This window comes from Macrosteles quadrilineatus, unplaced genomic scaffold (assembly GCF_028750875.1).
Source record: "Macrosteles quadrilineatus isolate MER2022 unplaced genomic scaffold, UCM_ALF_1.0 Scaffold_1__1_contigs__length_201487025, whole genome shotgun sequence".
NCBI lineage: Eukaryota > Metazoa > Arthropoda > Insecta > Hemiptera > Cicadellidae > Macrosteles > Macrosteles quadrilineatus.
The window spans coordinates 73,586,325-73,613,678 of NW_026542594.1; the positions used below are offsets into that span (position 1 = coordinate 73,586,325).

Sequence of the window (27,354 nt, forward strand, 5' to 3'; positions counted from 1 at the left end):
CAATACCTTTATCAGTTCCAAAAACTTTTGGAAACTTTTGGAACTGATAAAGGTATTGTAAAACCAGATATTTTATTATAATTATGTTGTGAAAGCTAGACCCAGAGAATGAAAGTCGTGTAAACTCAACTATGGACCATCGTTGGTCCAACAAAAGTATCTTTTGTTGGTCCAACGGAGTGAAAAACGGTTGGACAACGGTTGGCTTGATGTATGATACCCAGCAATTCATATAAATGTATTTCATTAACAATGAACCAATGTTGGTCCACAGTTGTAAATATTGGTTGGCCCAACTACGAGATATACAGTTGGACAACGGTTGGTTGGTTGTGGAAGCTCCAACCAACCATCGACCAACTGTCCCACAGTTGGCCAACGTTGGCCCAACCATCTGTGCTACATGGGTTGTAGATAGGGATGGTTTTAGCTATCTTCAGGTTTTCGGGAAAAACACCTTCGGCCAAACAGCTGTTGACTAAATAAGCAAGAGGGGCAGCAATCGATTTAAATACAGATTTAAGAATATGACTAGAAACTCCATTTATATCTTGACTAACTCCATTTATATCTTGACTAATCCTTAAAATTGTGTACTATTTTAATCAGATCTTTCTCACTCACCTTTTTCAAATTTCTAAGGGTGACAGTTGGGGTTAGGTCCGAGAGGTAGTCAACTGAGTTAGGCTGTAACAAAGGTAGGTCAGAGATTATATTATACACTATACCAGAAAAATAGTCATTAAAGTCGTCGGGTGATGATGATGGAGATGATGGTACATGAGTGGATGATCTGTGTTGATTGATGATGCCCCAAGCGGCTTTACATGAATTTGGAGCATTCAAGATGGTCTGAGCATTTGACATTTTCTTACCCTAGTGGAAGACATCAATAGAAATAATCTATTGATATCACTAGATGCTTAGTGATATCAATAGATGTTCATGGATATCATTACAAGTAAATACAAACAAATAGACATCACTGAAAACTTAGTCAATACATATCACTAGACATCTATAAACATAAAATATATCAATATAGATCATTAGAGCAAACAAATCGTTCATTGATATCAATAGAGAATATTTTTTAAATATGTTAGATGTAAATATAAATCAATAGACATCATTACGGGTAAATAAAATTCAAAATATATCTCTAAAATGTATCACGTATGAGCATTATGGATTATACAAAATATCAATGTAAAGTGGTTAAATAAACAGTAATAAAAATGTTATTTTTTAAAAAAAGGAAAAACTCTAGTTTTAGGTCATAGACGTTAGCTGAGGTACCTAAAACTCAATATAATTTTAAAATATATCATTTTAAAATTGTTGTAAAACAGTTACAACTTGTATTAAATCTTATTTTTTAAACTGCCAAAAACTGATTGCTAAACCATTTTAAAATTGTTGTAAAACAGTTTACAACTTGTATTGAAACTAATTTTCTTAAACTTCAAAAAAGTGATTGTAAAACAATTTTAAAATTGTTGTAAAACAGTTACAGCTCGTATTGAAACTTATTTTTTTCAACTGCAAAAAACTTATTGTTAAACATTTTTAAAATTGTTTCAATCTTATATCAACATTGTTGTAATATGAAGTTTAAATCAAAATGTTTTAAAATTGTTATACAACAATTGTAATACAGCTTTCAACAACTTTTAACAATTTCTTTCTTAATGGGTTATTGTTAGGGATAAAAATCACTCACAAATTGATTATTGAATTCCTTATTTCTATAAATCAATAAAAATAAATTGTATTGACACTATTCACATCACCCAAGTAGCAAGAAAACAGTTTGAACTGGTAATAAAACAGTTTTGAAACATGTTAAAGCATATAGGTACATGCTTGAAATGACACAAATGCCATTGAAAAATCTTTTTAAAGTTAAATTATGAGGCCTAACACAGCTTCTCGCATTCAAAATGGCTATCATTACATAGCCAGACATGAAGCGTCTGTGGCGTAATGGCTTAGACAACCGGCTACCATGCTGGAGTCCCAGGTTCAAATCACGGGAACATCCAGAGCTTTTTGCCAAGAATTTTTTTACTTTTTCATTTTTATTTTATTTTTAGTGCATAGTATCAAATCAAATCAAATCAAATCATCTTTATTCCATAGACACAAATTGTGAAAAGTACAATAGTGTATAGGCTGCGTCAACAATATAATACAACTTAAAACTAATCTAAGGTTGAGGCAAAATAATCTTCTATTTTATAAAAACAGTTTTTTAGAAGAATTCTCTTGATGGCTACTTTAAAAACATTTAATGGTAACTTTTTAACTTTAACTGGTAACTTGTTGTACAATTTGGTAGCGGTATATTTGAAGCTAGCTTGAGTGGTGGCATAAAGGCACTGATCTATTCTTAAATTATTACAATTCCTTGTGGCATACTTGTGCACATCCTTATTACAAAGTAAAATATCACAGTTGTTTTTAACATATAACAGACATTGAAAAATATAAATACAGGTTAAGGGCATCACAGACAATTTCTTAAATATAGGCTTACAATGACTACGTGGTGGAGCATTACTTAACAGTCTAATGGCTCTTTTTTGTAAAACAAACAAGATGTTGGCATGGCTACAATTAGCCCAGAGAATGGCACTATATACTAAATGACAATGAACATAACTAAAATACACAGTTAACAAAACATCTGGAGAAACAATTGATTTTAAATTTCTTAAAATAAAAATTCCTTTGGAGAGTTTTGGAGCGATAAAATCAATATGGGAAAACCATTTTAGGTTGCTCTGTATCATCACACCTAAGAATTTGACTGGAGTTTGAGAATTCTTAGAGTTACCATAGGTCATTTCCAGATTTTGAGTTTTGTTTACGTTAAGAGACAGCTTATTGGCCTTACACCAGTCGGACATTGTTTTAACAGACTCAGAAATTACACTGTCCTGCATACACTTAGTAGACTTGATATTCAAACACACATCGTCTGCATACATAAAACATGAAACATCATTACTTTGGACATTAAAAGGTAAGTCATTAACATAAATAATGAAGAGTAGGGGGCCTAAAATGGACCCTTGTGGCACTCCGTGGGGAGTGTGTTTAAGCTCTGACAGTGAATCCTGGAAATAAACAGCCTGGAATCTGTTGCTCAGATATGACTCAATCAAAGACACGGCATTATCACAAAAACCAAATGACTTTAGTTTTCCTAGTAAAACACTGTGAGACACAGTGTCGAAGGCCCTTGAGAGATCAAAAAATTTTGAGCAAACACCTTGTTTTCTTTCCATGGCCTCTAGAGTGTCCTGAATGTAATTTAAGACCGCCTCCGTCGTGGATCGGTGCTTGCGGAAACCAAATTGCGCACACGAAAGCAAACCGTTTGAATCCAGAAAGTTAACTATTTGCCATGAAAGCACCCTCTCAATGACCTTCGACAGAGTGGGCACCAAGGCCACAGGCCTATAATTGCTAACATCCAATCTATTACCTTTTTTAAATATTGGAATTATCTTAGAAATTTTAAGTTTGTCTGGGAAAGTTTTTCCCGTAATACAGGAGTTAATGATGTGTGCAATGACTTCACATAAATAATCACTACCAAACTTTAGAATCTGAGAACTTAAACCAAAAATATCAAGACTGCTGCTGCTGCTTAAAGACAAAATAGCTTTATGTACACATTCTACTGATACCTCACAAAATTCAAATTTAACATTACACAAAGGAACACTAGACATATACTCATCGGCACTGGTTAAACTAACAGGAATGTTATCAACAATATCATCAATACTACTTACAAAAAAAGAGTTAAAATTTTCTGAGTTTAAAGGTGAATCAACATCTGGTAATATAACAACTGGGCGCTCATTTGTTGAGATATTTTTTCTAATAATATTCCACATTACCCTGGGCTTGTTGCAGGCATTAGAAATACATGAGTTATTGAACAATAACTTAGCTTCCTTTACTTTCTTATTATAGACCTTTGTTAATAACTTGTACCTAACCTTAAAAGCTTCACAACCAGTATCTTTACTTAGATAAAAATAATTTAAACATTCTTCTTTTAACTTCCTAAGTTCACCAGTATACCAATTACCAATGTGTTTGCGTGGTTTAGCAGATCTTGGCCTAACGTAAGGAAAACAACAATTTACAAAAATAATGACTAGATTAAGAAATAACAATATCTTAGTATTTACATCATCTGCGCTGTAGATTTCATTCCAGTTTGTATCCTTGATATGATTACAAAAAACACCAGCGTTATCGCCTGACACCCTGCGCCTAGACTGTGACGCACCCATGGACCTCGGAGGATGTGACTGTGTGGAAGCAGGAGCCAAGTCCAAACACATAGACGAACTTACGATGTAGTGATCAGACGCCGTAGTCGGAATAACAGTAGCCTTCCACCTCGAGGGATGCAAATTGGTTACATAATTGTCAATGCACGAACCATCAAGCATATTTAAGGGTGTTTGGTCGCAAATTTTCATGTCTGATTTTTTGTTATTGTTTAATTGTACTAAAAATTAGAGATACAAATATATAAGAAAAAATGTTTTATTTTGAATATTAAGCGAGATATGGAGCTTGAAAGTAGTAAATTTTTAATCTTTGGTACCAGTTCACAGAGAGAATGGGTAATGTGATTCTCACCAAAATTTGCATTCAGGTGTGGAAAAATAAGATAATAATCACTAGCTATTTAAAATTAAAAAATTAAAAAAAAAATTTATTTTTTATTTTTTATAAATTTTTTAAAAAAATTTAAAAATAGCTCTTTGTTTTTGGGAAAAATGTATCTGTATGTTGGAATAAAAAAAAATGTGATATGTTAACTCGTTTGGGCTGTGAATTCGTACCTTTGATGCCTTGCGCTGTCGGAGCACTACTCGTTGAGAGTTTGTACACTAACACCGGGGCTTTAGAATACTTTAACATCACGTAATTATTAACATCCTTTAACATTGAAAGAATACGTTTATCGTTGTATTCTAAAGCCCCGGTGTTAGTGTACACACTCTCAACGAGTAGTGCTCCGACAGCGCAAGGCATCAAAGGTACGAATTCACAGCCCAAACGAGTTAACATATCACATTTTTTTTTATTCCAACATACAGATACATTTTTCCCAAAAACAAAGAGCTATTTTTAAATTTTAAAAAAATTTTTTTTTAATTTTTTAAAAAATTTATAAAAAATAAAAAATAATTTTTTTTTAAATTTTTTTATTTTAAATAGCTAGTGATTATTATCTTATTTTTCCACACCTGAATGCAAATTTTGGTGAGAATCGCATTACCCATTCTCCCTGTGAACTGGTACCAAAGATTAAAAATTTACTACTTTCAAGCTCCATATCTCGCTTAATATTCAAAATAAATAATTTTTTCTTATATATTTGTATCTCTAATTTTTAGTACAATTGAACAATAACAAAAAATAAGACATCAAATTTTTGACCAAACACCCTTAAAAGGCTGGGTCGAGTTACTTCGTCTCTTAGCATAATGTTGAGCCCAAAACTTGTAATTAAGTTACAAAAATCTTGACAGACATGAGACACGTTATCTTTAACATCGATGTTGAAGTCACCAGCTATCAGTAGATGAGCTATCAGTAGTTGGTCACAGGATCAGTAGATGTGATTCAATGTGTTGAAACAAATTAAGAATTGTTTTTTAACAAGCTACAAATTATTTTCAATTAAGCTAATGACTCGGATCCTATTTACTTGTATTGATATGTATTGATGTGTATTGATGTGTATTGGCCCAAATACACATACGTATCAATACGTATCAATATACAATTTTTGTAATGATATATATTGATCTCTTCCACTAGGGTAGCTAACCTAACTTTGGAACTCTAGTCTTTTTTTATTTTAGTATAGAGTGAGAGGTATTTGATTTTCAGTGCAGGGTCAAGGGTCAGTTTGTAATGATCATGGACTAAAACTAAAACCATCAGTGAACGCAGCTGGCTTATCTGGGAAGCAGTCCAGCCATTTTCTAGCTGTATCCGTATTATATTTAGTAAATAAGGATAAGTGTTCAAGTTCAAGTATGTTATAGGCAGCGAGCAAGGTTATAGGGTAGTTATTTTTTTAAAGATTTTTAAAAAACATTTAACAAAACATTTTATCATATCAAACCAATAGATAGGAACTCGCATCAGGAAAAAGTGTACAATCTTTTTCCTAAGTCCATCACATGAACTTTGATGTTTTCTAATGGTAATATACAATGTGTAGAAAAATCAGTATGAGTATGATTGAGGCAGTCCCCTAAATTACGAAGTTATATGGCAAAATCTATATGGTTGATAGGAATTTGAGTCAGGAAAAAGTGCACAATCTTTTTCCTAAGCCCATCACATCAACTTTGAGGTATTCTAATGGTAATATACAATGTGTAGAATAATCAGTATGAGTATGATTGAGGCAGTCACCTAACTTACGAAATATACGAAGTCCCCATATTTACGAAGTTATATGGCAAAATGTATATGGTTGATAGGAACTCGCATCAGGAAAAAGTGCACAATCTTTTTCCTAAGTCCATCACATCAACTTTAAGGTATTCTAATGGTAATATATAATGTGTAGAATACTCAGTATGAGTATGATTGAGGCAGTCCCCTAAATTACGAAGTTATATGGCAAAATGTATATGGTTGATAGGAACTTGCATCGGGAAAAAGTGCACAATGTTGACCCTAAGCCCATCACATCAAATTTGAGGTATTCTAATGGTAATATACAATGTGTAAAATACTCAGTATGAGTATGATTGAGGCAGTCCCCTAAATTGCGAAGTTATATGGCAAAATGTATATGGTTGATAGGAACTTGCATCGGGAAAAAGTGCACACTGCACAATGTTGACCCTAAGCCCATCAAATCAAATTTGAGTTATTCTAATGTAGAATATATAGCCTATAATCTTTTATAATTAGCAAATAAATAATTTGCATCTTTTTGTTTTTTATAGTGTCTATCAATTTATACATGCATTTTTTGTATGATAATTGCTATTGTGAAAGCGTTAAAATTAAGTTATTAATAATACGTACTCTGAATAGTGTCACTCTATCATGCACGTAAAGATAAAATTATGCATATAGTTAAGAGGCAGTATACGTCATGTTCAACAGCTACATTTAGGTCAATCAAAAAAAAGTTTTTAGGGGTTTTATTTTTTTAATTGCAATATGTGACAATGAATGTGATCATAGAAATCTTGAATGATTGGCTAGAAAAGGGTGCTAGTGACTGGCGATCTTTTAAGAAACGAATTACGGAAAAACAGATTAACAGAATCATATTATACTGTGGTATCAAACATTTTTCAAGTGTTGCAACCATTGCAACTGACGGCCACTCTTTCACCACAAGTAGCTCAGAGGTAAGGTAAGATGCTCAAAAGTCGAAGGACCCAGGTTTGAGACCCACCCGGGCAATAAAATTTTATCCAGTAATTTTTTCAAAATTTGTTTTTATGATCTATTTAATCAATATACTCAACTGATAATTGTGCTTTTCATACTAAATCGTTATTATTTTATGTTTTTAAGTTTAGGCCCCATGGGATGTTTGGAAGACATATTAAATACATTTTTAATTAAAATATTTTTCACTAATATATATTATTGGAACATATTTTTTACATATTTTAAATATTATATAAAATTGACATTAATACACACTTGAGATGTATAAAATAGATTTTAAATATATTTATTCATATGTATTTAATATATATTTGTGCTACTAGGGGGATGCATGTAAAAGGTTCCAAGTCCAAAAATTAGCTTCCCAAAGAATTATGTTATGTTTTTAAAAAATAACTATGTTTTCCAACTTAATACAGCTATTTCTCAATTACCTGTAAATGGATTTGAGTAGATAATGTCATTTTCGTGTTCTACATTAAATTTTGAATAAGAATAACAGAAAATGACGGAGGATCAGTTGTAAAACTCCATTGTAAATAGATTCAAAGATAAAAATTATGATGTTTGATAAAAATTAAAAAAAAACATTGGTCTATTTTATTTTATCACACCCTGTATACAAGAAAGTGTCCGAGTATGTTAAAAACTGCGCCATTTTATAAGCTTTCCAACCATATATTCAAACCACTAAAACAAACAACAGAATATCTAAACCTCAATAGTGTAGCATATGGTTGGAAAGCTTATAAAATGGCGCAGCTTTTAACATATTCGGACACTTTCTTGTATACAGGATGTGAACAAATACAATAGACCAATGTTTTTTTTTAATTTTTTATCAATATATTAATTTTTATCTTTGAATCTATTTACAATGGAGTTTTTACAACTGATCCTCCGTCATTTTCTGTTATTCTTATTCAAAATTTAATGTAGAACATGAAAATGACATTGTCTACTCAAATCCATTTACAGGTAATTGAGAAATAGCTGCATTAAGTTTGAAAACACAGTTATTTTTGAATAAAATAAAATAATTCTTTGGGAAGCTAATTTTTGGACTTGGAACCTTTTATATGCATCATTACACTGCATTTACTTTGTACTTATACCAAAAAAATGTTGTCACACTGATGACCAGCCACCCTGTACAATGTGTAGAATAATCAGTATGAGTATGATTGAGGCAGTCCCCTATATTACGAAGTTATATGGCAAAATGTATATGGTTGACCTAACTATACAATAATCATGCTCTAACAGTCTAACCACGCGATCACAGGCGATAGGATAGATTAATACCCATACATCTATCCTATCGCCTGTGATCGTGTGGTTCATTGAGGTAACCCATGTAGCACAGATGGTTGGGCCAACGTTGGCCAACTCTGTGGGACAGTTGGTCGATGGTTGGTTGGAGCTTCCACAACCAACCAACCGTTGTCCAACTGTATATCTCGTAGTTGGGCCAACCAATATTTACAACTGTGGACCAACATTGGTTCATTGTTTATGAAATACATTAATATGCATTGCTGGGTATCATACATCAAGCCAACCGTTGTCCAACCGTTTTTCACTCCGTTGGACCAACAAAAGATACTTTTGTTGGACCAACGATGGTCCATAGTTGAGTTTACACGACTTTCATTCTCTGGGTCTAGCTTTCCCAACATAATTATAATAAAATATCTGGTTTTACAATACCTTTATCAGTTCCAAAAGTTTCCAAAAGTTTTTGGAACTGATAAAGGTATTGTAAAACCAGATATTTTATATATTACAGTTCCGGGGCTACAACAATGAATTTTAATAATTATAATAATGCAAATATTTTTTAAATTAATATTCTTTAACTTATTTGCAACAATTTAAGGGGAAAGAGTAATTAATCATATAACAGGCAATTATAATAGCATTAATAATCTAACAGTAATTAATTAATCTATATTCAAATACCAGTATCCTCTCTAACTCCAAAAAAAAAAAAAAAATTACTTATGATGCCTTAACAGATTAACAGAATCATATTATACTGTGTAGTATCAAAAATGTTTGAAGTATTGCGACCATTGCAACTGTCGGCTACTCTTTCACCGCTTGAAAACTCTCTATATCAACAATCACAGATAGCTCAGTGGTAAAGTAAGAGGCTCATAAGTCGAAGGACCCGGGTTCAAGACCCGTCTGGGCCAAAAAATTTTGTTCTAGCTTTTTTTCAAAATTTGTTTTTATGAACTATTTAATCAATTTACTCAACTAATAATTATGCTTTTCGTACTAAATCTTTATTATTTTGTGTGAAATAAAACGGTTGGTCAATGGTTGGCTGGAAAACAGTTTAAAGAGGTGACATTTCTACCGTTGGCCAACTGTGTGGCTCCACAATTTACCAACGTTGGCCCAACCATCTGTGCTACATGGGAAGTAAGTGAGTTTACTTAACTCAAGGATGCCTTAAATGTGTAATGGTAGTCCATCATAATATTATTATGGTATATTAACGTCTTATTCGTCTGTGGTTTATAACATATTACTATAATAAACTGAGGGCGTTGGAGTGTGGCCATGTTGGATTTTTACCTCCATAAGAACAATGTTAAACTTAAACCCTGATATCTCACTTATTTGCCAATATAAAATGATGATTTATGTTTCAAATTAAAGGCATATTTAATACTCATCATTATTGCAGGAGACTTTTTAACTTAAATAAAGAGATTTCTAGGAATATAGAATGTAAAACCCATATATTCAACAATTTATTTTAGCTTTGCTAGGACGTCATAGAAGAAACTATTCCGCAAACATGATCCGAAATGTTATTAGGATTAAAATAAAATACATTTCAAATCATTAAGTCAAACAGTAACAAAAAAATATGCTTTTAAGTGAAGGCATGTTCCGCACGTTTCAATGGGAAATTGTCACTGGTTTGCCTTGGGTTTGCCCGCGCTCTCCTGGCCATATGTAGAAACTGGTGTTTCCTCCGGCGCGAAGGAATATATTCCTTGGCGGGTGATTCAAACCCATTATTTTAGCAACCGTTTTGTTGTTGCGCTAAAAAGACACCGTCATAATTGTTATGTCTTAGCTGCAGATGATGTCACTAAACTAAATTGGTTTTAACGAACTACATATGTTTAGTTAGTAAGCAAGAATATCTGAATTAAAATAATTGAACTTGATTATATAAAGGATAGTTGGATAGTGATAAGACTCTGATATAAAAAAAAAATAAATAAAAATAAGCCATTGATAAAGTTATTTATAACCATGAACATATGCAATGCTTTATCAATGAGTTAAAAGCTAACCGAACCGAATGATGCCCACAAGAAATACGTACTCTGAACGAAACGGCACGGCTGCGTTTTCTTTTCAATATTTTGATTCGTAACTTTGGAAGCAACACGTGTTTTACCTAGTTTACAAAGAAAGGGTAGAAGAAATCTTGAACATATGTTTTGAAATCAAAACAAAGCAGAAGTGTTCCATTTAATCTTGAATCGTTTATTATTTAGTCGTTAGTCAATGTGGTTATTTCATGCTTTTAATACTATTATTAAGGAGAAAGTTTTACGTTATATATAATTTTGTGTTAAGATTTAAGGAATTTCATGATTTTTTCCTGCCGTCACGGGATCGAGACCTTTAATTTGAGTCCTCTACCGTCATTCTACGACTTCGCAAGATTACAAAGATTAAACAAATCCTTTGAACATTCTAGTATTTTATTATGTATATTAATCTGTCACCCTCTTATATCTACTTATCAATGATTAGCATTGCACATAGTATAAATAAGTCAACCAAATAAGTATAAATAAGTATGTCTTTTAATTGAGCGAAGCTCACTTTCCCTCACTTTGTAACTTCTTTGTAAGAGCATCAGAATGTAATGGCTTGACCAATTGATATGAAATTTGGCCAACAGCTAAAGAATACTGAGCAAAATGTTTTAGCAAAAAATATTTGCGAATTTCCTTCTGGATTTTATTTTACGGGTCACGCAATTTCGCTTTTTATTTTAATGTAAGTTGAAAGAAAAATTATATTGGGTTTATGTTTATGACATATGGGTTTATCTCGTTTCATTTAAATAAGATAAACATATGCTAAGTGTTTGTAACTGTTTTGTTTACATTTCAATGTTTACTTTCATCCTAGGTTAAAGTTGAAATGTAACAGTTTATCAATGGAAGTAACAGTTTTGCTATATATTTGTTTTGAGCATGCCTCAAAGGCCCAACGTAATATTGGTCGTCGCACCAATAATGCAAATATTGTAAGAGAGTGGCGTTGTGAACAAGAAGAACCAGATGAAGCAGTGGCGGAAGAAGCTGATAATGATAGACAGTTAGCTAATCAATTCCAACATGAATTAGATGCACTAAAATTTTACACTTGCACTAACTGTCATCGGCAACACTAACAGCTTCAAACCAATCACCGGTTTGTTCGCATTGTCGTTCAAATGCAACTAAATTCACGGCGTTAAATAATATGGATGTGTCAAGTGTCCTGAACGAATTAACTGACTTGACGATTGTAGAACAAATGTTGATTGCACGAGTACATCCTGCTATGCCCATTTACAAAGTACAAGCAAATGGTCAGGATGGCCAGTTTCACTACAAAGGTACAGTATGAACCACGATTACTAGAAAAATGAACTATCAGATAAATTTGTCATTCTTTAGAACTTAAATAATATCGGGCAAACAAACGGCGAATCTGTTGAAAGGGAACATATTGTAGGGTGTTAGCTGCTTTAGCCATTGACAATCTTTAAATAATGCTTCGCTCATTTATGCGTCTAAAGTGTTACGGCAGACCACCCTAGTTTTATCCAAATGCTGAATTTGTGTCACATACACGCTTAGTCGTAGTACTCACTAGTAAGGGCGTTAATTCAAACCAGGAAGTATCACATCCACAGTACATGCCTATAAATATCCACAACTCGTGACCTCCTAGCTGAACAGGATGACACCACCGTCTCAGTCTCTTAATGATGTCTTAGCTAAGACTTGACCAAAGATAATGGTTGATTCCACCAAGAATAAGTTAAAAATTGTTGGCATTAACAAAATTCTCTGGATATTGACTATTTCCCAGATTCTTATTGACTCGCCATGTGCGTTTGGGCTTTGGGCCAGACATTCAGCACATCTGTGCCAAGACCTCTGGCATTCTCAAAATGATCTGCTGTGCAAGACACTGTTTGAGCATCCATGATTTTTGTATCCATACCTGCTATATATCCAGTATAATTTTTATGTGCGGCAACAACTAGGGTCTTCTGTCTTACTGTGTATTCTGGTCGCTTTTACCAGCACAGCCTTTTTCAATGTCTTAGGCCCCCAATACGGGAAGAATGAGCATACGCCTAGTATAAATTGTCCTTAAAGTAGTTCTCGTATGTCAAGAAGTTTACAACATAGATTTACATTGTAAGAAAGGGGATTAACCCCGTACCCACGGTGCTCATCTAAGCAGATACTCTGTTTACATTACAATTATCCTTGCCACCCTAAGTTGAGGCAGCCCAAGGCCGCACGGTGTATATCTAGTGCGGCCTTTGGCTGCCTCAACTTAGGGTGGCGAGGACTATAGTCGACCAGTTGGTGTGAAGAGAGTTGAACAGTAGCATGAGTATCGATTTACAAATTCCTTTCCCAGCTGACGTGAGCTAGGCGATGACCGGTAGGGCTGACTTCCAAGAAACATCGTTAACCTATAAGTCAAACACCCAATCAGCCAATGAGAAGGGCTAATGAAGAAAATGGAGGGGTGAGGAGTCTCTCAGCTAGAGCTGGAGGACCTGAAGAAACAAATCGAGGAGTTCACCACGGGCCATTGGACCAAGAAGATCGAGAGTTTCGGAGTGTGTGTATCGGTGCGTGTGCTTCTGGGACAATAAACAGTATGTAAAAAGAATAAAATATATAACTAAAGTTTTGTAAAACAAACAAGTCATATAGTTTGTCAGTAACTCATTCTTTAAAATTTTTAATTGATTTTCTTTTCTGGTAAATTATAACGTTGTAAATTTATTTATCTTATTATTGTTGATCTTTGCCTTTTTAAAGTTTTCTTTTGCTTTACTTTTGTTGTTTTTTCTTAATTTAATTTTGTTCATTACACGTTGAGCAACATCCTTAAGCAGTCTTATGTCTCATTAACCTAACATCTCTAGACTATGAAGTTCAAACATTTATTCAGAGGAAAATTCTTGAGTGATTTTATTGGGTTGGCTAAATAGAGTTTTTGTTTCAACTTTTGAATTACTTATTTCATTTTTACAGTACACTCATTAGTCATTAAACACCAACATTATTTTATTTTACTAGCTATATATTAACTTTGCTTCTTAAGATTGGCACTCGCATGTATAATATAAATATAAATATCATTTTATCTTTATGTATAGTTATCTGAGACATGTACGAACAAGAACAATAAAAAAATATATCTAAAAAAAAATTTATCTATAAAACTGTCAAAATAGTTAGAAGATCAAAATAAAATATATAATCATTTTTACATGTTTTCTTTACAAATTACAGAGAAGTTTATTGGTAAGAATTTTAACAAAATTAACTGCTATAGATAAATATAAGGTTTATTGGTAAAGTATAAAAACAGTACATAACAATAAAAGGCAACATATAATAATAACTACAGCTGCCCTGTACAGCGGCCAACCTTCTCCATAATATTTTTGTCCAGAGCTGGGGCTACATCTTTCTTCCTGAAACAAACATTTTAATCTTGGTAAAGAAAGTCACAATTTTAAAATACTCAGGGGTGCCAAATTATGCGGGTTGGTGTAGTTGGTAGTTTCAAATAAAAAGGTCTTATTTTACAATAAATTACCATAGGTACCCTTAACTAAAAGTTTTTAACTGGTTTATTCCGCCTACAAACGTGCGACACAAACTCGATCTTTGAGGGGCTTTCATTGCTTGTTAAAGACACATGTTAACCTCTTGCCACATTACCAAGAGTTATTCTTCTTGCTAGAAGAATAACTCTTGTTAATGTGGCAAGAGGTAGATATCTTCCTGAGGAGGATCTAATTGGGAAGCTACAGGCTTTTATCGGACGCCTGAACTTGTAACTTCAAGAAAACAACTGTATGGGGTGCGCAATAATTTTATTTTTGGATGAAGTGCTTTATGGTCTTGGCCTGCCCCTGTTAACAGTTTTAACAGGATCAGCAACAGGTAAATTAAACCTTTTATATTTTGTCTAGGCCTATATTTCCCTGATCAAGTTAGAGCAAAGAAGTTTTTGTTGAATAATAGTTGTAAAGGCTTTAATTTCCTGAATTGAAATAAGTACCTGGGGACCGAGCCATGGCATAGTTTATTTTGATTGTAAAAGCAATATACAGGAATGGATGCTTTAGAAAGAATTTGAAATTTATAAAACAATCAAAATTCAAGCTAACACATTATTAAACGACAAAATCAGTTTACAGTCTAACGCTCTGTATGATACTCTAATAAAAAAACAAGAACAGCTGATGAACAAGGAGCCGAGCTATACAAAGTCCACTGCCCAACCATCTTCCGCATCGCAGTCATGACCCTCATCTGCAACTGTGCGCACAAGGTTAAGCCTACTCGTTTTGTTCATAAAACGTCTATGACTGTAAATAGTATATGTCCGTGTTTCGCATTTAAACTCTTGATGACCCTTTCGAAGTTACAGTGTTAAATGTTCTTGTACAAGATCTCATGATGAGGACTTAAGTCCTTAAAACCCGTAATCTATAAGGACTTAACAGGATCAATCTGGCAGTACTGAGGTAATTTTATACCTTTTATAGTTGGTTCATTGATCTTGAGACAAAACAACTCAAATATGAAAATGAATATTATGTTATTGATATATTTTAACGTAAACAGTAGGGCAATTACAATATTGGTCATAATTGTTTTTATACAGTAGGCCAACATTTGGTGGCTTTTGTTCATAAATTCAGACTACTTAACAACTGTTTAGATTAGGCGGTATAGTTCATCTTCCCGTTGGGAAGCACGGGCACAGAAGCTAGTAAATTATTAAGTGATTTAATAAATAACTCTATATATAATATTTACAATAAACTATACCTTCAAAAACCTGGCTGTTTAACGGATGATATGGCAGACATACACTTATCTCACTAGGTGCTCTTCCTTAAGTTCTTTTACGGAGTACAGCGGCCTATAATTAGTATTCCTTTCAGCGCCTTCTGAAGGAGGGTGCATCCATCTCCTGCAAATGAGTAGGCAGTTATGAGTTGTAGTTATGAGTTGTAGAACATGGTAGAACGAGGATAGCTATTCTAGGTACGTTTGAGACGACAGCAGGAAAAGTCTATATTTTGTGCTCTTCTGGTATAGTACTCCTGCACCCCAGTGGCGGATCCAGAGGGGGGGACAGTCGCAGTTTGGAAATATATGTCATATATTTTTGACTGCATGTAATACAGTAGTGCGTACAAATTGCGTAAAATAATTTGTCACACTAACTTAGGACAAAGAAATGGTATAAAACTGCCATTTTTGAAGACTTAGTTTAAACAAATTTTTGGGGAGGGAGGGGGTACCCCCGAACCTCTCAGACACCCTGGTCCCCCCCCCTTGTGACTGTTCTAGATCCACCACTGACTGCACGTCATCTTTTCTAGGGTCAGGATATCAAGCACTACGCCGTGAGTACCCTTAAGTTACATTTCCATTCCTACAAGTCGCAGGCACAAGTCGAGGCACATGTCGAGACCATGACGAGGCACATGTCGCACGTAGTTTGTCATGCCGTTTCCATTCCAGGCACAAGTCCCGCGACTACAACTGGCAGACAAGGCAGTGTTCTCTTTTATTGTGATGTGGTGAGTTTCGGTGGCTGATTTTGATTATATTGTGTTCTACAAATCACCATGGATGACATAACAGCCTCTGCTTTTTTATTTATGGCTGGTGCATACAATGAACTTAGAAGAAAACTACCTAGATAGTGGATAAGAAGTTTTTTGGCTAAAAGAGCATTGGAAGGTGCATTTAATCAATTGATGAGAGATTTGCGCGTACAAAGTGGCTTTGAAAATTTCCTCCAACGGACTCAACGAAATTTGAGGTTATGATTACCTGTCATTTATGAGCATGCGGTAGTTTGGAGGACCTGCGCATGCGCGAGTTGCAGGCACATGTGCCCGCGGCTCGGGCACATGTTTTGTCGCGCAGTCGGCGGGCACAAATTTGTGCCGCGACTTGAGCCAGGATGTTTCCATTCCTACAAATTTGGAGATTTGTGCCGGCACAAATTTGCAGGAATGGAAACGTAGCTTAAGATCCTTTAAGATTGGCCGGCAATGATCCAAATGCCACACAACTGTAATAATCCTAAAGGTTCTGGACAGCATCGTTGTATCATCTGCAAATAATAATGTTTTCCCATTCAGATTAAGGCAGGATTTCGTATAGGTTAGGCCTAATACCCTTAACCTCATTGACGGGTAGGGCAGTCAAAATCGAAGCAAAAATTAAAAGCCGAGTAGGCTAAGTTTATGGGAAGATTTCATTAGCTTAGTGTAGCCTAATGTTTTTAATATCATAAAATAAAAATGTCTTTAAATATTATTAGACTAGCCTAGGCTATTCATGGGGTTACAGCTCTTTTGCTTGATGCATTGAAATGGATTTGATGAAGTAGAACTACATATTACAACAAGTACTATTACCCCTGATCTATTTAACTGCACAACTATACTTATTATTTATTTTAACGTCTGTGATAGAGCCTATAATTTGATAGGCTATGCATAAAAAATGTGACTGTGATAATAGGCCTATATCGCTATTGATCAAGTAGCCTATATACCGTGAGTTAATGTGTCTCAGACGAAGTCTATAGTAATCAGTGATTATTCAACGACCAATAAAATGGGCCTACTTAATTACTTGATGTCTTTAAGATGGCTAAGTAATTTTGTTAGTAGTATCAACTAAGTTTAGACTAACCTACAAGGTTTATTATCACACATAAAAATGTTTTGATGGCCGTTGCCAGAAAAAATCACACTACTCCAGCTGCTGAGAGTATCAAATACGTATAGGCTATGCTAAAATGCTAAAAACTCAATTGGTAAACTAAAACTGTCATACGAAAAACTTTATACTTTGTCAGCATCTTATAAAAAACGCAGAGGATACGCGTCCGGTAACCGGACGTGGATTAGGCGTCCGGCAGTTACTGTCATAACCTAACCTAACCAACCAAACTTGCTGATAGTGAAAAAAATCAAATGAAGGTTCAATTCTCTTCATAACATAAAATTATAAATGCCAAAAATTCTAACAAAAGATGTACAGTTAAGAAGAAATTACATTCAAAGCAAAATCTGTGACAAAAAGTTGAAGTTACTGATGGGTTTCGAACCGGGGACCTCTCGCATATCAGTCGAGCACTCTATCCACTACACCACGAACACTGATGGGATGGCTGAACATCGTATCATTGTGGTAATGGCGTTCCGGGACCCCCTACCGGACCCCTAATCCACGTCTGGTTACCGGACGCCTAATCCACGTCTGGTTACCGGACGCGTATCCTCTGTGTATAAAAAATAAAAATATAATTACCAAAACGAGTGCACTTGTTGCTCAAAATCGATCAATAGTCTAGTACCGGAAGTTATATTAAAACTAATTGTCATAATTTTCTATGAGTTTAAAAATCCAACTAAAAGCGCAGTATGCAACCATAGATAAAACATACTCATGCAACTAATGGATAGACTAGGCCTATTTGATGTATCGATTCATTCGGTTAGCTAAGTTAGGTTAGGTTAACTTTACCAACCAAACTTGATATATTGAATGAAATAATCGATTTATTGCTCGATATATTTATTCGAATTATAGTGTAGGACGTAAGGCATAAAGTGCAGTTTAATTTTAAAATAGATATATTTTAAATATCGATTATTAATCAATATTTTCAATTTGATAGTTTCAATCTATATTAGCGAAGCCCAGGAAACTGTACCCCCAATTTATTTTATAGGAGGCTACCAGAAACTAATTTGAATTTGCTTGAAACGTTAATATTCTAATGACCATGTTCATGTCAATAAGGTACACCTATCAATTTTGTGATGACAAAAATGGTTCTTTAAACTGTAGTAGTTGTTGTAACTTAGGCCTAAATTGAAAATACACACCTAAAATACAAATTTGTATGACAATTTGACAATTGAAATTGACAAACAATAAATTCTCCAAAATCCAACCTCAAACTTACTACTAGACAGAGCTAGAGCAGCAGCAGATCTAAGAAGAGAAGAAGAAGAAGAAACGCAGAACAGAACACGAAACGAGACGGAGACGAAGGAAGGCTGAAATTTGGGTGGAGTAGAGGTAATTCAAAGAAGTCGCGGGAATTTTCAGAAGTGTAGAGGGTAAGCGACCGCACCGCGAAACACTTGTTTATAATTGGTTTTCCTTTATAATAATTAGGAGTAAAATGACTACACAGTATGGTTTCTAAAGTCCATAGTGGAAGTGATGTCTATTTACAACAAATTAATAAACATAGCAATCACATGGCATATAATTAACACATGACAGCTGCTTCTAACTTAGTACCAAGAAGGCAATGAGGAACAAGATTATAAATAAATTCCAACACCCCTCCTTAATCTTGATCCTTCATTGGGGTAAGACCAAGGTCGGTCATGAAACCATCATGCTTGATTTTGCCAAGTGATTTTGTCAAAATGTCCGCTACCATCCTGGAAGTTGGAACGTAATTCAGCACAACTAGTTTTTCTCTTGATTATGTATCTGACAAATAACTGTTTACGAATTAAATGTTTGGTCTTGTCATTCACGGTTCTCTTCTGCGAAATCTTCATTGCTGGCATGTTGTCACAATGCTAATTTACATGCTCAAGAAATATTCCCAGCTCTTCCAACAAGTGCTTCAGAAACATTGCTTCCTGAACCATTGCTACAAACTCTGACTCTGTTGAGGAATCAGTCATACATCTCTGTTTCATACTTCCCCAAGACACAGGTCCTTCACTCAGTTTAAAAACATATCCCGTACAACTTTTCCCATCAAAGTTGTTTCCATGACTGGCATCAACAAAACCATGTAGAAATTCTTCATCAGCTTGCTCCTCCACAGCATGCTTCCACAAATTCTTATTCGGATCTTCTATTGCCTCTTGATAACTACTTGGCTCTAGATCCTCACAGGTAACCATGTAGGTAACAAAATCAGGAAACATTTTAGGTTTTCTTACTCTTAGAGGGTACCTACTCCCAACATTAATTTCAACACCTTCCTCATCATTTCCCGAATTCCCTTCAGCGGATCCTCCAGTTCCAACATCGTCATCATCTTGCTGAATGTTGATATTATCAAGAATTAAGCTCTCCTCTTCTGCCTCAGGATTCCTGCAGGGTTCATCGAGTTTGGCGGTCTGGATGCTTACTATGGTCTTGACTGGTTGTATAGTTTCATCACCATTATTTTCTTCACGCCCATTATAAAATAAGTTTTCAAAAAACTTGACATCTCTAGAATAAATCAATCTACGGGGAGACTTAGGATCGACCAATTTGTAACCTGTGACATCCTCACTGTAACCTACAATACCTCCGCCGCAGCAAACCTGCAGACTAAGCGAATTTCCATTTGACTGATTGGATGTACACTGAAATGTCTACTTAAAAATATAACATTTATTCCCGATTCAAATAGAATTAGTTTAACAAGTACTTAGGTTTGCTGCATCAGGGAGGGTAAAACTGTGTTTTTTTTGTAAAATGTTATAGTTAGTAAGAAATAAAAACATTTTCCAAATTTGATCAAAATATGTTCATAAGCAAGCAAACTACAACAGTTTACTTATTCTCCATAAGAATAACATGGGAATTTTAAATTTACAATTTTTTGGAATTTTCTCCGTAACCATTAGGCGCATAATAACGCTTCAATATACTAAATTATTTGTTTTTTTAAGCTCTACAAAATGGTTTGGAAAGAAATTGCAAAATGTTATGTTTTTTGGGTCAAAAATGGGAAAAACCTATTTTTACCCCCATAAAACCCCCCATAAACCCCCGTTCCCATGATCCGATTATGCTGGATCGCGAACTCATTCGAATAAACGTAGGTTTACACGTTTGTACCAAATTTAATCAAAATCGGATCATTTTTGCTTGAGTTATCGTGCTAACGGACACATATATATATATATAAATATATAAATATATAAATATATATATATATATATATGAATTTGAACGAATGGTGTTTTTGGCCTCTAGGGACCTCAAAACGAAAAAAAAAATCGGTCCCGCGTCCAGGTCTTACCATGAGTACTACGGTAATAGCTTATTCCCTATATGGGAAAATTCGCTAAAATGTGAGGAACACTCTTATAGTCCAATTTGGTCCTTCTCTCCTTAGGCACATGTACATTGCCTATGCACCCAAAAACTCTAAGGTGACTGAGGTCCACTTTCGATCCAGTCCATTTCTCCTGTGGAGTGACTCCGAAAACAGCTTTTGTAGGACTTCGGTTCTTAAGATAAATAGCTGCCTCCACAGCATACTGCCAGTACCCCTTGCTCAAATTTGAGTCACTTAGCATGCTTCTAGCTTTTTCAATAATAGTTCTATTTGCACGCTCTGCTACCCCATTCTGCTCAGGACTATATCGAGTAGTGACCTGGTGCCTTATTCCAAATCTATTACACACTTCTTCTAGTCTCGCATTCATGTAATCCCCGCCTTCATCTGACCTAACAGTTTTTACAGTCTGGTTGGTCTGATTTTCAACTAAAGTCTTAAACTTGAGAAAACAATCAACTACTTCATCCTTTGATTTCAAGAAATAACCAAAGGTCATTCTGGTGAAGTCATCAATAAATATTAGCATGAAGTGATTACCTTGAAGAGACTGAACATTCATAGGCCCACAGACATCCATATGGATTAACTCTAGTTTTGCCTCAGCTCTCTTACTTGGAGTGGTTGGGAAAGATTCTCTGGAGTGTTTCCCCTCTACACAGGGAATGCAAGATTCTGGCATCTGATTAGGAAAATCGATAGCCAAAGCCATCCCCTTTTTCAAAATACCCATGCTAACATGATTCAAGTGACCCAACCTTCTGTGCCATAAATTATGAAGGTCCACACTAACTGACTGGTCAACTTGAGTAGACATAGCCAAATTGTCATAATTTGGATCAATGTTGCATTTACTCTCTGTATCCAACCGATACAGTCCGTTTACATTTGTTCCAGTTCCACAGATTTCACCTCTTACTGAAAACCCATCTTTTAAGTAAATATTACACCCTTTGTCATCAAAAACTAAAACTTGCCCTTTACTAGCTATTTTGCTCACAGATAGCAAATTTGTATATAAATCTGGTACATACGTCACATTCGATATCACTCTCTCACCAAAGTTTTTAAGATTCACAGAAACTTTCCCAGAACCCGCAGAGTAAATTTTGGTATTATTAGCGACAGTGACCTCTTTAACTCCCTCATTCGAGTTAAACGTTTGAAAACTTTCTTTACTTTTAGAAAGATTGTCAGAACAACACGAGTCTAAGTACCAGCTTTCAGGTTCTACCTTTACATTCAGGGCAGTTATCCAACCTACATTTTTATTTTTGTCTTTACCATCTGACTTATCAATTTTGGAAATTGACCCTATCTTTGAGCTATTACTAATATTAGCTTGATTATTTTCAGGACAATCCCTTATCATATGGCCTGCCTTTCTACATTTGTAACAAGTAGTAATAAAAGGCTTCCTCGTCTTTAAGCTATTATTAAAATTAGCTTGATTAGTATTTGATTTTGATAGAAAATGCATCCCAGTACTGCTTTTAAAAGTTGAAAATACTACAGAGGACTCAGTGGTATCCTTTTCAGCCAGGCTATTTAATTTTTCTAGTACTTTACTATATTCTACTTTATCTGTACTCTCGACTGCCATCCTAAATGCCCTGTAAGACTCAGGCAAACCTCTTAGAAGTAGACACGCCTTCATTTCATCGTCTACGGGTTTCTCTATGTCAGCAAGTTGAGCATTGAGGTCAAGAAATTTAGAAATATACTCACTCATGCTGTTGCATACTTCCAACTTCAAATCTAAAAGCTGGTCCAGCAGAAATATTCTCCTGTTTGTGCTCTTGACTTCATACTGCTTTGCTAAAATGTCCCATGCTTCCTTCGCTGATATGGCCGTCCTGATATGTAGTTTTGGAGCTGCCTCCAGGTGCATGGCAATCTTGGCGAGTGCCCTCTCATCTTTGTCTGGATCCACAGTTAGCGGTGTTGTCTCTGCAATAGTCCTACGTGGTTCAATGCAATTCCACAATCCCTCATACTTTAGAGCCATCTTCATATCAAATTTCCAACTGGCATAGTTGGCTGACCCTTTCAACTTCGAAATTCCAGGGGCTGATGTGGAGTATACAACTTTGTCTCCCATCATACTAATTAAGTGTTCGTTCAATGAAATTTACTATAATATTTCTTAAACACTTCCTTCAAAAATTAAACAGTTCAAAATCGGCCACAGAGAACATGTTACAATAAAAGTGAAACTGGGCCCATAACCACTTGTTTATAATTGGTTTTCCTTTATAATAATTAGGAGTAAAATGACTACACAGTATGGTTTCTAAAGTCCATAGTGGAAGTGATGATGTTTATTTACAACAAATTAATAAACATAGCAATCACATGGCATATAATTAACACATGACAGCTGCTTCTAACTTAGTACCAAGAAGGCAATGAGGAACAAGATTATAAATAAATTCCAACAGAAACACGTGACCACAGCGAAGCCACGCCCTTCCCCCAGAAGGGAGGGGCCGGGACCTAGCTGACCGATTTGAGTTGTCGGTACCAACTTGATATGTGATTTAAGTGAAATGGTACCTAGATGAAAGGTTGCCTAAAAGAAGGCCTCCCCAACCATATACATTTTGCCATATAACTTCGTAATTTAGGGGACTGCCTCAATCATACTCATACTGTACTGAGTATTCTACACATTGTATATTGCCATTGGAATACCTCAAAGTTGGTGTGATGGGCTTAGGCAAAAGATTGTGCACTTTTTCCTGACGCATATTCCTATCAACCATATGGATTTTGGCTTACAGCTTGGTATTTTAGGGGACTGCCTCAATCATGCTTATACTGATTATTTTACACATTGTATATTACCATTAGAATACCTCAAATTTGATGTGATGGGCTTAAGAAAAAGATTGTGCACTTTTCCTGACTCAAATTCCTATCAACCATATACATTTTGCCATAACTTCGTAATTTAGGGGACTGCCTCAATCATACTCATACTGGTTATTCTAAACATTGTATATTACCATTAGAATACCTCAAAGTTGATGTGATGGGCTTAGGAAAAAGATTGTGCACTTTTTCCTGACTCAAATTCCTATCAACCATATAGATTTTGTTATATAGCTTCGTAATTTACTGGACTGCCTCAATCATACTCATACTGAGTATTCTACACATTGTATATTACCATTACAATACATCAAAGATGATGTGATGGACTTAGGAAAAAGATTGTGCACTTTTCCTGATGCGAGTTCCTATCAACCATATACATTTTGCCATATAACTTCGTAATTTGGGGAACTGCCTCAATCATACTCATACTGATCACATTGTATATTACCATTAGAATAGGTACCTCAAAGTTGATGTGATGGGCTTAGGAAAAAGATTGTGCACTTTTTTATGTACGGAGTTTTAATTGGTCGCGTTACGTTAAGCCATAGCTACGTATAATGTACAGTATGGTCTCAAATATGCCTTTTAAAATACGTCAATTAATTAGTTTTAACGTGTATACACGTTTTGTCAAGGTATAATTGACATTATATAAATGTAAAAACATATAATTTCGCACCGTATTGTCATTGAATTGCATTTCCGACATCCCTGCAAAACACGTTTGTGGCGCCCGCAGGCGTACCAACCCATATCTCTTACACACACAATCCGAAAAAGCGCCGATGAAGAGAGCCGCTAACTTCACGACGGTGAGTCTCCGCTCCTGTCTGTCTTAGGTTCTGTTGTTCTTTACACACACAATCCGAAAAAGCGCCGATGAAGAGAGCCGCTAACTTCACGACGGTGAGTCTCCGCTCCTGTCTGTCTTAGGTTCTGTTGTTCTAAAGTAAAGAACATTAACTACCTACCTAGAACTAGAACTGAACTTCTAGTTAGTTAATGTTCATGTTGTTGTTGTTATCGTTATGGTGTTCGTGTTGTGGTTGTGGCTATGGAAGAGTTAATAGGCTTAATCTGTAGTTGGTTCTATGTCTGTAGTCTAGACAGTAAGTAGGCCTACAGTTAATAATGAATAACAAACAAAAAAATGGTTTATCTACCATGTTTTACCTAAGGGAGTATGTTTTATCTATGGTTTTACTGACTTGTAGGTATTCATCTCGAGTTAAGTAGGATCATAGATAAAACATAGGCCTACTTGTGTTGGTTAGTCTATGGTAGGATCTTTAGACTTTCCTTCTGGTTGGCAATGTTGGCATAAGCTATCATTTGTGCTTAGTGCCCTTTTTGCTCTTATGCTATAGGCCTAGATGAAGTAATGATTAATGCAGAGGATGTGGATTAGGCGTACGGTAACTTAGTTACCCTACTGTTATAACCTAACCTAACCAACCAAACTTGCTGATAATGAGAAATCGAATGAAGGTTAAATTCTGTTCATAAAATAAAATTATAAATGCCAAAAATTATAAAATAAGATGTACAGTTAAGATCAAATGCATTCAAAGCAAAATCCTTGACAAAAAGTTAAAGATAGGATGGGTTTCGAACCCGGGACCTCTTGCATATCAGCCGAGCACTTTATCCACTACACTACGAACGCCGATGTCTGTCGTATTGTTGTGGTAATGGCGTTCCCGGCCCCCTCAATCCGGTATCCGGTGACGTCACTGCCGGATGCCTAATGTACTTAAGTTACGTCTGGTTACCGGACGCATATCCTCTGTATAATATTACCTCATCAGTGCTTATTATGTTGCAACCACAGTCAATGAACAGTCAAAGGAGTAACTGTCATAACTTAACTTTTTCGTTTTGATGACCACTAAGGTCTAAATCACCATACAGTAGACCCCCTCTTAACCGACCTCGTATTAACCGATAATCGGATTATCCGCCTTTGATCGTGAAATAATACAGTTTGTTTTAACCGACCTTGCTTTGAGAGCAGCTCGGTTTAACCGCCGCTTTCTAGGAATCTCGGCACTTCCGCTCCCACGCTGGGCGATGAGAACTGAACCATACGCTTATCTCCACAGGATATGACTAACAATAAGTTATTTTGTGATGATCACGAAAAATATAGCATAGCCTATTGTCAGTTTGTCATCATCGTTCGTAGCTCGAGCACATCTGATCTGATTTGTTATCTGTGCGGCAAATTTATAACATCATAAAGTGCGTTACGATTTTGAGAACTGATTATCTTATCGCTGGAGTAAACAAACAACGCAACTTGTAGGGAGGGCAGGGAAGGGGTGTTAACAACTCCAAGGTCAAGATAGTTTTTGTGCCTCGAGCCTCCAGTGAGAGGCTATAAATAAACGTCCTGTCTTGTAACAAAATGGTCGCTTGTATCTTTAATTACGACAAAAGGTTCTTTACTGTATTACGATGTATTTGGAAAGCATTAATTAATACATTACAGTAGTAAAGTTATTAAAATAGGAATTTTATTGACTCTTGCCTAGTATTATAATATTCACTGAAAGTAGGCCTATTTGACTTAACCGTGTTTTGTGTTTATTTGTGACATTTCTAAAGAGTAGTTTATTTTATAAATAATGCAAGTATGACTTAAAAATAATGATTATATAATTCCAAATGAATAGCACTTTATTATGTTATGATTTTAGGGATTGCCCGTTTTATCCGACCTTTTGAATCATCCGACCTAGGTCCGGTCCCATTAGGGTCGGTTAAGAGGGGGTCTACTTAGGGTGAATGTGAACTGGGGGAATTGTGAACTAGGGCTGTAATTTCTTAGTGTATTGTTGATTTGAGTAGAAATCAATTTTTTACTTATGTTTAGGTTGAAAAAAAGTTGCGTTTTTCGTTGACAAACAAGTTGCGTAGACCTTAGCAAATATTTTTTGTGTGAAAAAAGTAAAAGTCAGATTGACATGAAAACCAGTAATTATGAAAGAATTTCAAATGTATAATGCATTAAGTATCCTCATATCCATCCTGTAAGCAATTTTCTTTTTATTTCAAATTCACAATTAAGTTACCCTCAATAAATATGTGGGGGTAATTGTGAACCTAATCTTGGGGCAATTGTGAATGCTGTTCACTTTTACCCCGCCTGTAAAAGAAACACATTTTTGGTTCTCATCAAAGATTATTCTTTAAACCAATTATGCTGCCAACCCCAGAAACACTGTATAAAAAAATACAGATTACTTACAAGTTTCCAGGTTGTGTTCCAGTTTTTGAGATGTAGGCGGACAGGACGGTTAGTTAATGATTTTATTTCTAAATAGGTTTTTTTTAAAGGTTTTTCAAGATAAAAAAAAACATTTTTATTAGCCTAGCGTACAAGTTATATTTTGTATAACCTAAAAGGAAAGTGCCTTCAGCATTGCAGAGGGACATTCTAGAGTAATAGAGATGGGTGGATGTATATTCTCATAAGGCAGTAATGGATCAGAGGAAAGGGAGACGCTGTGGGGTCATTCCATGTCAAATCAACCAATAAAAAAATAATTTCGGAACTTAAGGTTTTCAAAATGGGTA

General features: G+C 35.1%; 1 protein-coding gene and 1 long non-coding RNA gene across 10 annotated transcripts in view; one reads left to right on the forward strand and one right to left on the reverse strand.

Annotated features, from left to right (window-relative positions):
• The first annotated feature begins 637 nt into the window (after positions 1 to 637).
• The window catches only part of LOC128983591 (ELMO domain-containing protein 3-like), a 127,663-nt gene continuing 100,946 nt past the window's right edge, over positions 638 to 27,354 (forward strand). For 2 of the 7 annotated variants that reach the window (XM_054402925.1, XM_054402932.1), the window contains exon 1: positions 24,710 to 24,884. The gene's annotated coding sequence lies outside the window, so the exon portion shown is untranslated. Of the gene's footprint in view, positions 699 to 16,336; positions 16,361 to 24,634; positions 24,682 to 24,707; positions 24,885 to 27,354 lie in introns of those variants that run through there. The other 5 variants (XM_054402930.1, XM_054402929.1, XM_054402927.1 and 2 more) reach the window with 5 other exon arrangements.
• Positions 14,086 to 18,781, reverse strand: LOC128983592 (uncharacterized). 3 transcript variants are annotated; one of them, XR_008489873.1, is made up of 3 exons: positions 18,692 to 18,781; positions 15,600 to 15,744; positions 14,086 to 14,230 (listed from the first exon to the last, which is right to left on the reverse strand). It is a non-coding gene; the product is annotated as an uncharacterized LOC128983592 (long non-coding RNA). The 3 variants fall into 3 exon arrangements; XR_008489875.1 differs by lacking the exon at positions 18,692 to 18,781 and adding an exon at positions 17,490 to 17,511; XR_008489874.1 differs by lacking the exon at positions 18,692 to 18,781 and adding an exon at positions 17,350 to 17,429.